Genomic DNA, 12,565 nt, shown 5'->3' with positions numbered 1-12,565 from the left:
TGGCATCTTTGCTCTCTCCTCTCCCTCCCCCACCCCCTTGGCAGGTCGCTGGACTTGCAGATGTATGTGGACATTTGCACGCCAGAGATCGTCGCCATCTGTTACTCGTGTGTGTGCACCATCGTGTTTGTGTTTAGTGTTCTTTGCCGTCACGCTCCTACATTCACCTGTGCCGTCGAAGTTGTCAGTGTTTGTGTGCGGGGCCAGAGTTTTTAGTGTTTTTATTTTCATCGAGTGTGAACGGCTTCATGTTCTTTGTTTCTGTGTCCACGGTATTTTTGCCCACCGCTTTGTATTGTATCTTCTGTGTCTCTTTTGCATTTTCATTGTACAACCTGAGGCTGAAAAGCAGCGTAATATGCTGCTGCCAGCCCACCTTATGTAAGGTGTTAAAATAACAATAAGGAAAAAAAAAATAATGTTCTGCCCACCTTGCCTTCCATAACCACCTTCCTTCCCCCACACGGCTCCTGTATGAATTCATCCCCTTCCCCCACATGGCTCCTCCTGTTCCTACAATATCTCCACATCATTTACACTGTCCACAGACTTGATCCCCCCACCCCCTGGTTTCCTCCTTACTCTCCACCCCCCACCCCCGCCCATTGCCGCGCCTCAATCGCTGTATCCCTCCCTCTCTCCACCTCCACACCCACCATCTCCTTCATCAGGGCAATTTTCAGCACTTACCCCCCCCCCCCGACAATCATTCGACATATACCCTTTCTTACAACTGGCCTTGTTCCCCCCTCCCCAGGGCCCCCTTTTTCCTCTCGCCTCCTTCTCCCAGAGCGGATTTTCCTCTCCCCCGGGACCCTGCACCCCATCCTCTCCTCTTTCCCTCCCACGTCCCTCCCTACCTGGCCCTCTTCGGCACGCCCCTCGCCCATCTCCCCCCTCTCTTCCCCTCCCTGCCTTCTTCTCTTCTCCCTCATCTCCTTACACCTGGCAGGTCCTCCGTTTTGATCATCGTCAGTGTGCCACATCAGTGTCGTTTAGTGCTGTTCTCCTGTGCGTCGAGAGGTGCGATTTTAATTGTGTGCTGGCCTTGTACTTAGTGTTACTGTCAGTGATTGTTATGTGCTACACCATCCGTCAGTACTTTCATTCTCTGGTCATACTGCGCCTTGTGTTCTTTTAATTGTTCCAGTGTGTGGTTTTTTTGTGTGCACTACATTTTTACAGTTTTGATCTCCATTTTGCAGTCGCCCGTTTTTTGTCTATTGTCTTCCATGATGTTCCTCCTTTTGTTATAGCTATGTACACCATGTTGTTGATAATTCTTCCTGCCGACTCAGCGGGACCAGCCATACCTCTGAAGATGTTCAACATAGTATTGGACGAAACATTAGGAATACAAGAATTCCATGGACCATGGCCATATAACCCGGAAGAATTATCAACAACAGTACCATCCGGTCATGAAAGCCTTCATTGTATATGTACACCATGTTTTCTCCTTTTTTATTTTTAAATGTCTTCTACTGTTTGTTCTATATCTTTTGGCTGAAGAGCAGCGCATATGCTGCTGCCAGCCCGCCCCAATGGGGAACTGAAATACAATAAAGAAAAAAAAATTAATGTTCTGCTAGGGGATACAAGAAATATATGTAAGTGGGCTATTACAGATCCTGAATCATGTCTGGCAACAGTCTCAGATAGCGAATTGGTGAAAGCGGCTTGATCGCCACAAGCAAATTTGGACTGAGTCTTGGACTGGCACAAAATTTTAATATGCATTATAGGTTTATTTTAGAGCATGACTCTCACTGAAAAATGAAACTGTAACATCTGAAATTTATGACTGCGAACTGAGATGCCACCGTGAAAGATTCGACAGATAGTGCAGTGGAAACAGGCCATTACAGAAATCCTTTGATCATAAATATGTCATTCATTGGGCAGTGTTCGCATTGAGACGCCCGAGCTGCAGGCCTGAACTCATTAAAGCCTTCCATCCGCTGTGCAGGGCGGAAAGTGAAGTGTAAACAAAGCGCGGTCCATAAATAATGCCGTGTGGAGCGCGGCGCGGTCCAGCGTCCGGTCCAGCGGAGCGCGCTCATTTCGCGCCCACGCCTCGCTGGAGCCGGCGGCCGCTTGGCCGGCCTTTGTTTTGGCAGCAGATGCCGCTCCGGCGCTGGCGCCAGCTGCGGTCCGCCGTTTTTTTTTCCTCCTTTTTTTTGTGTAATGCTGCGCCAGTAGCTCATCAGTCAGCTGGAGCGGTCTGTCACAGAGTTCGGTTAATGAAACGATACGTCATCGGGCAGCAGGCGCGGACATCACTGGGGCTTAGGAGGGAGGGGGAAAATAGGCGAAAAAAGGAGGAAAACGAGAATAAAAGTGGTGGAATACTCCAACAGCTTGCGGCGCGTCGAAATGGCGGCTAACTGTTTAGGACTCACCTTTCACAGATTTGGTTCTGAGTGGAGGTACACAGATAGAGAGACCGAGGCTGAACTTGAGAAGCCATGGCGGAGTACGCTTTTCTTTATAGTACGAGGGCGGGTCAAATGCTACGAACAGTGTGCAGAATGGCCTGTAGATGGCAGCATAGTGCAGATGCACACATTCCGTCGCAGTATCAGCATAAAGTGGGCCGCCCCACTTGTGACTTGCACCAGGGAAGAACAGCGTTCTGTTATTCGGTTTTTTCGTAGTGTAGGTGTGAAACCAATTGAAATTCATCGACGAATGAAGCTTCACTACGGTGATGCAAGTTTGTCACAGCAGCAATTCTTCGAATGGAGTAGGAAGTTCGCAAATGTTGTGACTTCAGTGGAAGATGCTCCTCGTCCAGGTCAGGCACAACGAGTTGTGACTCCACAGAACATTGCAGCAGTTGCAGCCATAGTGAAGGAAAACCACCGAGTGACACTCAATGACATTGCAGCATGTTTACAGATTAGTCATGGGTCAGCACACCATATTGTGCATGATGTGCTCCATTTTCAGAAAGTATCTGCAAGATGGGTGCCACCGCAGCTGACTCCTGAAATGAGAGAACGACGTGTTGATGATTGTGAAGAACTTCATCAGCGCTTCGAACGAGAAGGTGACGGCTTCCTTGCAAGAATCGTTACTGGGGACGAAACCTGGATTATCTTCCACCAACCGGAAACGAAGAGAGCGAGCAAGGAATGGCGCCATTCCTCATCACCAAGTGATTTCCACATGTTTGGACCACTCAAAGACGCAATGGGAGGAAAGAAGTTCCGTTCTGATGAAGAGGTACGCCACGCAGTGCATGAGTGGTTGCGCGGACTACCAAAAGAATTTTTTTCTAAAGGAATTTATGCACTTTATAAGCGCTGGAGGACTTGCATTGAGCGTGGGGGAGGTTATGTTGAAAAGTTATATAGATTTGTACCACTTCTGCGCAATACATAATATTTAAAAAATATATTTATAGTTTTCATTTGACTCACACTTGTATTTTCATTAGGTGGTACAGGATGTTTATAATAAAAGTGCAGCTACTCACTGAAGCCAAGTGTGGGCTTAAATTATGATATGGCACCGAAACTCGGTAGATATGTCATGCGTTAATGCATAACTAATTTGCGCTGGAAAAAAATTAGTTCCAATTTTGGCCACCACGTGGAAATCTGGCGATGTACAGCATCTCGTTGATGTCTCCAGTGCTCATATTGAACAAACTGTGTAAGTGGCGTTTAATAATAAGAGAAACATGTCCTTCTCACTTGTTTGACCTATTCTGACCGTGTCTGATTCTAATTCATTGTATATGGAAACATTTCAATACATACTACTGGCTATTAAAATTGCTACACCAATTGGATAAATATATTATACTAGAACTGACATGTGATTACATTTTCACGCAATTTGGGTGCATAGTTCCTGAGAAATCAGTACCCAGAACAACCACCTCTGCCTAAATAATGGTTTTGATACGCCTGGGCTTTGAGTCCAACAGAGCTTGGATGGCGTGTACAGGTACAGCTGCCCATGCAGCTTCAACACGATACCACAGTTCATCAAGAGTAGTGACTGGTGTATTGTGACGAGCCAGTTGCTTGGCCACTATTGACCAGACGTTCCAGTTGGTGAGAGATCTGGAGAATGTGGTGGCCAGGGCAGCAGTCGAACATTTTCTGTATCCAGAAACATGCGGTCGTGCATTATCCTGCTGAAATGTAGGGTTTCGCAGGGATCGAATGAAGGGTAGAGCCAGGGGTCTTAACACATCTGAAATGTAACGTCCACTGTTCAGAGTGCCGTCAATGCGAACAAGAGGTGACCGAGACGCGTAACCAATGGCATCCCGTAGCATCACGCCAGGTGATACGCCAGTATGGCGATGAATACACACTTCCAATGTGCGTTCACACCGATGTCGCCAAACATGGATGTGACCATCGTGATGCTGTGAACAGAACCTGGATTCATCTGAAAAAATGACGTTTGGCCATTCGTGCACCCAGGTTCATCGTTGAGTACACCATCGCTGGCGCTCCTGTCTGTGATGCAGCGTCAAGGGTAACCACAGACATTGTCTCCGAGCTGATAGTCCACGCTGCTGCAAACGTTGTCGAGCTGTTCGTGCAGATGGTTGTTGTCTTGCAAACGGCCGGCCGATGTGGCCGAGCGGTTCTAGGCGCTACAGTCTGGAACCGCGCGACCGATACGGTCGCAGGTTCGAATCCTGCCTCGGGCATGGATGTGTGTGATGTCCTTAGGTTAGTTAGGTTTAAGTAGTTCTAAGTTCTAGGGGACTGATGACGTCAGAAGTTATGTCCCACATTGTTCACAGCCATTTGAACCATCTTGCAAACGTACCCGTCTGTTGACTCAGGGACCGAGACGTGGCTGCACGATGCGTTACAGCCATGCGGATAAGATGCCTGTCATGTCGACTACTAGTGATACGAGGCCGTTGGGATCCAGCACGGCGTTTCGTATTAGTCTCCTGAACTCACCGATTCCATATTCTGCTAACAGTCATTGGATCTCGACCAACGCGAGCAGCAATGTCGCGATACGATAAACCGCAATCGCGTTAGGCTACTATCCGACCTTTATCAAAGTCGGAAACGTGATAGTACACATTTCTCCTACTTACACGAGGCAACGCCGGTCAACTGCTGTTTGTGTATGAGAAATCGGTTGGAAACTTTCCTCATGTTAGCATGTTGTAGGTGTCGCCACCGGCGCCAACCTTGTGTGAATGCTCTGAAAAGCTAATCATTTGCATGTCACAGCATCTTCTTCCTGTCGGTTAAATTTCTCGTCTGTAGAACATCATCTTCGTGGTGTAGCAATTTTAATGGCAAGTTGTTTTTATCTTTCTTCATTCACAGCGCCAGGTTTGTACCTGGTGGCCAAAATTGGAACTACTTTCTTTTCAGCATAAATTGTTTCCATATTAACGCATTAGAGTAGCTAGCAAGTTTCGCTGGCGTAGCTGCAGCCCGTATTGGATCTCTGTGAGTAACTGCAGTTCGATTATAAACCCCCGGTACTTACAAAGGATGAAGTCACGAAATGATGACCCATTCGTCAGTCATCCACTTACATGTTACCGACGATAAAAAACTTACCGTTTGAGGGCTTTGCTGCAGCGTGTATGCAAAACAGCGAGACCCCAATTCGGGTGTATGAGCACCGTCATGTAGCCAAGGAATTAGTGTTGCATTCGTGTCTTTACAATGTGCATGCAGTAAATGCAGAATTGTGAACTATGGGGACGTTGTTACCAGATGCATCCAAACAGGACCAAGTACTGTTATTACAGGGTGTCCATAAAGCCCCGTTACAACTTCAAAATTTTTATTATAACGACGGTTTTTGAAATATTTTAACAACATTTCTTTCATTATAAAGTTTTTTTTGACAGTGTTTAACAGACCTCTATATGGGCGCCTTTAGTTGCACGAAGCACATCAAGATGATACTCAATATCTTGCCATGCTCGCTGTACCATAGAATCATCAGTGGCGGCAATGGCATTACGAATCCTTTGCTTCAAGTCAGCTATGTCCCTTATCTGTGTTTGATACACTATATCTTTTACATACGCTCATAAAAAAAGTCCAAGTGAGTGATATCTGGCGAACGCGGTGGCCAAGGAATTGGCCCATCCCTCCCAATCCATCTGCCTGGAAAAGTTTCATTGAGGAACCGACGAACATGCAGTCCCCAATGTGGTGGGGCAGCATCTTGCTGATTGGTTGTAAGTCAATCAGTTGAGGTGCTACATATTCGGTCAGAAGGTCGAGGTAAACATCTGCAGTAATGGTTGACTCCTTGAAGAATAATGGACCAATTATTCGGTTGCACATGATTCCACACCACACACTCACTTTTGGACTATCTCGGTGAAGCTCCCTAGTCACATGGGGATGTTCAGATCCCCAGATTCTCACATTATGTCCGTTTAATGTCACAGAAACATGAAAAGTTGCCGAGTCACTGAAAGAAACTCGCTTGAGGAATGCTTCATCCTCTGAAAGGCGTTCCACCGTGTTGAGTGCAAACTCTGTCCGTTTTGGCTTTTCATTCGGCTCAAGTGTACCTTGTACTTTGACGGAGCAGTGGGAAGGTCCGCAGTGCGAGGGCGGGCCGGGACTGCTGGCGGCGTGCAGGCACTGTCGGACCGAGGGGCTGTAGCCGACGACCGAACCCAGGACGTTTGAAGTTGGGTGATCCTTGTCCAGTACTGAAACCACCACAGTTTGAGATCTCGCTGTTGTTTGCGTGTTGCTGCTCCCAGGATTGGTAAGACCAACCGGAACAAGTGGATTCTGTCGGGTTGGTGGAAGCTATTAGCTGCCTCCTACTCCTTGATGTTAGTTTGGATTTAGTATTATTCTTTTTAGTGAAGTGCAACCAGCGGTATTTTCTCCTTGTGGCCGCTAACTCCCCAGTTACCTGCCCTGGAGGTTAGCGTACTTTTCCGGCAGTCTACATTTCCTTCACGTGTTGATGCTGTCCGACACTGCGTGTAGTTCGACAGCCTCTTGAATTGTACAGTGCATATGTTTTTGGGAGGTCTACCTTGGTTCTAGTGTTTCCTTTGGCCTTGGGTGCGTTTCTGATGCTGTCCGTCTCTTCGCCCTTGCTTAAAAATATTCAAATGGCTCTGAGCACTACGGGACTTAACATCTGTGGTCATCAGTCCCCTAGAACAGAACTACTTGAACCTAACCAACCTATGGACATCACACACACATCCATGCCCGAGGCAGGATTCGAACCTGCCACCGTAGCGGTCACGCGGTTCCAGACTGAAGCGCCTATAGCCGCACGGCCACACCGGCCGGCCTTAAAAATATTCCTTCGTTGTACCGGTGATTGGACTTTATGCGGATTGGTTAGTCGATCGGCGCTTAAGCTAACCCTAGTGTGAGTTACCATCCTGTTACATGAGTGCAACTCTTGGCTGCCTGTCTTACCGCTTACACGGCTGTAGTCACCTTCCTCAAGTCGATCCAGGGAGCACTGTCTGTGGATCACTCTGTCTTACTTGGATAAGTTGTCATAATTGTTTAAAATTTACCTTCCTCACTTGTAATTCAGGCCTTCAGCCGTTGTGTATTTTTTGAAATTACTTCTGCCCTTCAGCCGACGAATAATTTTGAACCTTCTTAATCAGGCCTTCAGCCGTTGATTGCGTGTAACATTGCTTGTGGCCTTCAGCTGACAGTAACTTGCAGTTCTTCTAATAAGGCTTTCAGCCACCAGTGTAGTAAAATCTTTTTAAAAATGATTGTTGAGAGTTTTTTTTTTAAATAAGGTGTATGTGTTTTCTGTCCAACCAACAGTAACTGATTAGGCTTCGTCCACACCTTTACCGCTTTCCCTAAGTCCAACGTCTCAATCACTCCTAGATATTTTACGATAGTAATTTATCAATAGATTAGTTGTCAGCTGTGAGTTTTCTTTCCTATGTACTGTATGCGCTATACGTTTCGTTTATTGACGTTCAGCGTCAACTTCCAGAGCCTGCACCATTAATCAATCTCTACAGATTATTCTGCAAATCGATACTGTATTCTGGAGTTGCTACTCTCCTATAGACAACCGCATCATGTGCGACCAGTCTTAAAACAGCTGCCGACGCTTTCTGCTAGATCATTCACGAGCTGTCCAACGCTCCAGGTAACCCAGAGGTCGGATACTTTTCTAGCAGACCTCGTACATGCATTGTAAAGAAAGACGGTCCTATCACACTTCCTTGGTGTACTGCGGAAATTACTTTTACCTCTGTCGGTTATGTTCCGTTAAGAGCGACGTGTTGAGCTCTGTCTGCAAAGAAGTCTTGAATCCAGTCGGAAATATGGTCCTATACTCGGTAACCTCGAATTTTTTCACTTAACGGCTGTGTGGGATGGTGTCAATGCATTCCCGAAGTCAAGGAACACGGCATCAACATATGTCGTGGACAAATATGTTCCGAGCACGGTCTTAAGGGACTGGAAAGGCCGACCGTGGTTTAAAAGCTGCGTTACAAAACTGCAACGTGTACAAAGAGACCTTCATGAAATATTCAAGAGAAGTCAATACCTACCACACAAACAAAAGCTGAGTGAAGCTAAAATAAGCTCGTATTTCTTTTTTCCACTTAACAGCAGTGTGGGATTGGGTCAATGCCTTCCCGAAGTCGAGGAAAACGGCACAACCTGAGTGCCGCTGTCTACAACGCTGCGGATCTCATGGAGAAACAGAGCGAGCTGAGTTTCTAAATATCTCCGGTTGCGGAATCCATGTTGATTTTCATAGAGGAGACTTTCGTTCTCCAAGAAGCCATAAATCTTGAGCATAAAATTCGTTCCATGTTTCTACAACAAATTGACATCAACGATATAGGCCTATAATTATGTGCATCTCTCCTGCGACCCTCCTCGAAAACGTAAGCGACATGAGATTTTTTCCAGTCGCCAGGTACCCTTCGTTCCTCCAGCGAACTACGATAAATTGCTGCTAAAAGGGGAGCAAGTTTTTTCGCATAATCTTTGTAGAACCTTACAGGTATCTCATCGTGTCCTGATATTGTTCCACTACTAAGCGATTGTAATTGCTTTTCTGTTCCGCGATCGGTCATCTCAATATCTGAAATTTCGACTTTCGTACGATTATTGCAAGGAGGGACCGCATTACGAACTTCTGCGATGAAACAGTTTAGGCGGATGGAATTATTATTTCGGCCTACTCTCTGTTAATCTTCCGATTCGCCGGCCTTTGTGGCCGAGGACCGGCCTGGGTGGCCGAGCGGCTCTAGGCCCTACAGTCTGGAACCGCGCGACCGCTACGGTCACAGGTTTGAATCCTGCCTGGGGAATGGATGTGTGTGGTGTCCTTAGGTTAGTTAGGTTTAAGTAGTTCTAAGTTCTAGGGGACTGATGACCTCAGATGTTAAGTCCTATAGTGCTCAGAGCCATCTGAACCATTTTGAATCTTCCGCTTCGGTGCCAGAATATATGACTTTGAAATGCTTACTGATTTTACGTAAGACCGAAACCTCTTAAGATTTTTAGTCAAATCGGTTGACAAAATTTTACTTTCTCTCATTGCTCTGTGAGGCTAGTCCCGCCGGAGGTTCGAGTCCTCCCTCGGGCATGGATGTGTGTTTGTCCTTAGGATAATTTAGGTTAAGTAGTGTGTAAGCTTAGGGACTGATGACGTTAGCAGTTAAATCCCATAAGATTTCACACATATTTGGACATTGTTTTCTCATTGCTCTCCTTACGCTTATTTTCGCATCATTCAGCTTTTGTTTGTGTGGTAGGTATTGACTTCTCTTGTGTATTTCATGAAGGTCTCTGTTTACGTAGCAGTTTTGTAACGCGGCTGTTAAACCACTGTTGGTCTTTCCAATCAAAATGGTTCAAATGACTCTGAGCACTATGCGACTTAACTTCTGAGGTCATCAGTCCCCTAGAACTACTTAAACCTAACTAACCTAAGGTCATCACGCACAGCCATGCCCGAGGCAGGATTCGAACCTGCGACCGCAGTGGTCGCGCGGCTCCAAACTGAAGCGCCTAGAACAGCTCGACCACTCCGGCCGGCCGCTGTTAAACCTCGGTCGGTCTTTCCAATACCTTAAGACCTTACTCGAACATACACTCCTGGAAATTGAAATAAGAACACCGTGAATTCATTGTCCCAGGAAGGGGAAACTTTATTGACACATTCCTGGGGTCATATACATCACATGATCACACTGACAGAACCACAGGCACATACACAGGCAACAGAGCATGCACAATGTCGGCACTAGTACAGTGTATATCCACCTTTCGCAGCAATGCAGGCTGCTATTCTCCCATGGAGACGACCGTAGAGATGCTGGATGTAGTCCTGTGGAACGGCTTGCCATGCCATTTCCACCTGGCGCCTCAGTTGGACCAGCGTTCGTGCTGGACGTGCAGACCGCGTGAGACGACGCTTCATCCAGTCCCAAACATGCTCAATGGGGGACAGATCCGGAGATCTTGCTGGCCAGGGTAGTTGACTTACACCTTCTAGAGCACGTTGGGTGGCACGGGATACATGCGGACGTGCATTGTCCTGTTGGAACAGCAAGTTCCCTTGCCGGTCTAGGAATGGTAGAACGATGGGTTCGATGACGGTTTGGATGTACCGTGCACTATTCAGTGCCCCTCGACGATCACCAGTGGTGTACGGCCAGTGTAGGAGATCGCTCCCCACATCATGATGCCGGGTGTTGGCCCTGTGTGCCTCGGTCGTATGCAGTCCTGATTGTGGCGCTCACCTGCACGGCGCCAAACACGCATACGACCATCATTGGCACCAAGGCAGAAGCGACTCTCATCGCTGAAGACGACACGTCTCCATTCGTCCCTCCATTCACGCCTGTCGCGAAACCACTGGAGGCGGGCTGCACGATGTTGGGGCGTGAGCGGAAGACGGCCTAACGGTGTGCGGGACCGTAGCCCAGCTTCATGGAGACGGTTGCGAATGGTCCTCGCCGATACCCCAGGAGCAACAGTGTCCCTAATTTGCTGGGAAGTGGCGGTGCGGTCCCCTACGACACTGCGTAGGATCCTACGGTCTTGGCGTGCATCCGTGCGTCACTGCGGTCCGGTCCCAGGTCGACGGGCACGTGCACCTTCCGCCGACCACTGGCGACAACATCGATGTACTGTGGAGACCTCACGCCCCACGTGTTGAGCAATTCGGCGGTACGTCCACCCGGCCTCCCGCATGCCCACTATACGCCCTCGCTCAAAGTCCGTCAACTGCACATACGGTTCACGTCCACGCTGTCGCGGCATGCTACCAGTGTGAAAGACTGCGATGGAGCTCCGTATGCCACGGCAAACTGGCTGACACTGACGGCGGCGGTGCACAAATGCTGCGCAGCTAGCGCCATTCGACGGCCAACACCGCGGTTCCTGGTGTGTCCGCTGTGCCGTGCGTGTGATCATTGCTTGTACAGCCCTCTCGCAGTGTCCGGAGCAAGTATGGTGGGTCTGACACACCGGTGTCAATGTGTTCTTTTTTCCATTTCCAGGAGTGTATTTGTCTATGACATATGTCGATGTCGTGGTCCTTGACTTCGGAAACTCATTGACACCATCCCACACTGCCGTTTAGAGGAAAAAAATAAATAAATAGATAAATTAAAAAAACGAGATTACAGAGTGTCGGACCATATTTGCGACTGGATTCAAGACTTCTTTGCAGATAGAACTCAACACGTTGAGGTAAAGGTAATTTTCGGAGTACCCCAAGGAAGTGTGATAAGGTCGTCGCTATTTGCGATGTATATACGAGGTCTGTTAGAAAAGTAGTCGACCTTCGGCCGGATGAAAAGCGGACGTACCTGGGACGTTGGACACATCGTAAATGATGCAGTAGAAAACATCGGAAGCTGTTTAAGACTGTTCGCAGATGATGCTCTTGTCTAAAGGAAGTAGCAATGGCATAAGACAGCATCGAATTGTAGAATGACCTGCAGAGGACTGATAAATAGTGCATGAGCCGTGGCTAGCTGGCGCCAGTGTTATTTTGTTCATCTATCGTTGAGATCGATTGTGGTTGAGCTAAGCTACGAGGTGTGGCTAGAAAAAAACCGGACTAGTACTGGTGAAACAATAAAGCGAATGCAATAAGGCTGAAAGTCGTGTGGCCTGTCACGTGACTCTCGCTCCGCCTACTGCTCGAGTTTCATCTGCCTCCTGCACTCAGTCTGCCTGTGGCGTCTGTTTTAAGTAGTTGACGTTTCGTTTGTGCGTCGGAAAATGTTGAGTGTACAGAAAGAACAGCGTGTTAACATCAACTTTTGTTTCAAACTAGAAAAATCTGCAAGTGAAACGTTTGTAATGTTACAACAAGTGTACGGCGATGATTGTTTATCGCGCGAACACAAGTGTTTGAGTGGTTTAAACGATTTAAAGATGGCCGCGAAGACACCAGTGATGACACTCGCACTGACAGACCATTGTCAGCAAAAACTGATGCAAACATTGAAAAAATCGGTAAACTTGTTCGGCAAGATCGCCGTTTAACAATCAGAGCAGTGTCTGAGTTAACAGGAGTTGACAAGGAAAGTGTTAGGCAGATTCTTCATGAAAGT

The sequence above is a fragment of the Schistocerca serialis genome, chromosome 12 (assembly GCF_023864345.2).
Source record: "Schistocerca serialis cubense isolate TAMUIC-IGC-003099 chromosome 12, iqSchSeri2.2, whole genome shotgun sequence".
In the NCBI taxonomy this organism is placed as follows: Eukaryota; Metazoa; Arthropoda; class Insecta; order Orthoptera; family Acrididae; genus Schistocerca; species Schistocerca serialis.
This window is presented reverse-complemented; position numbering follows the sequence as displayed.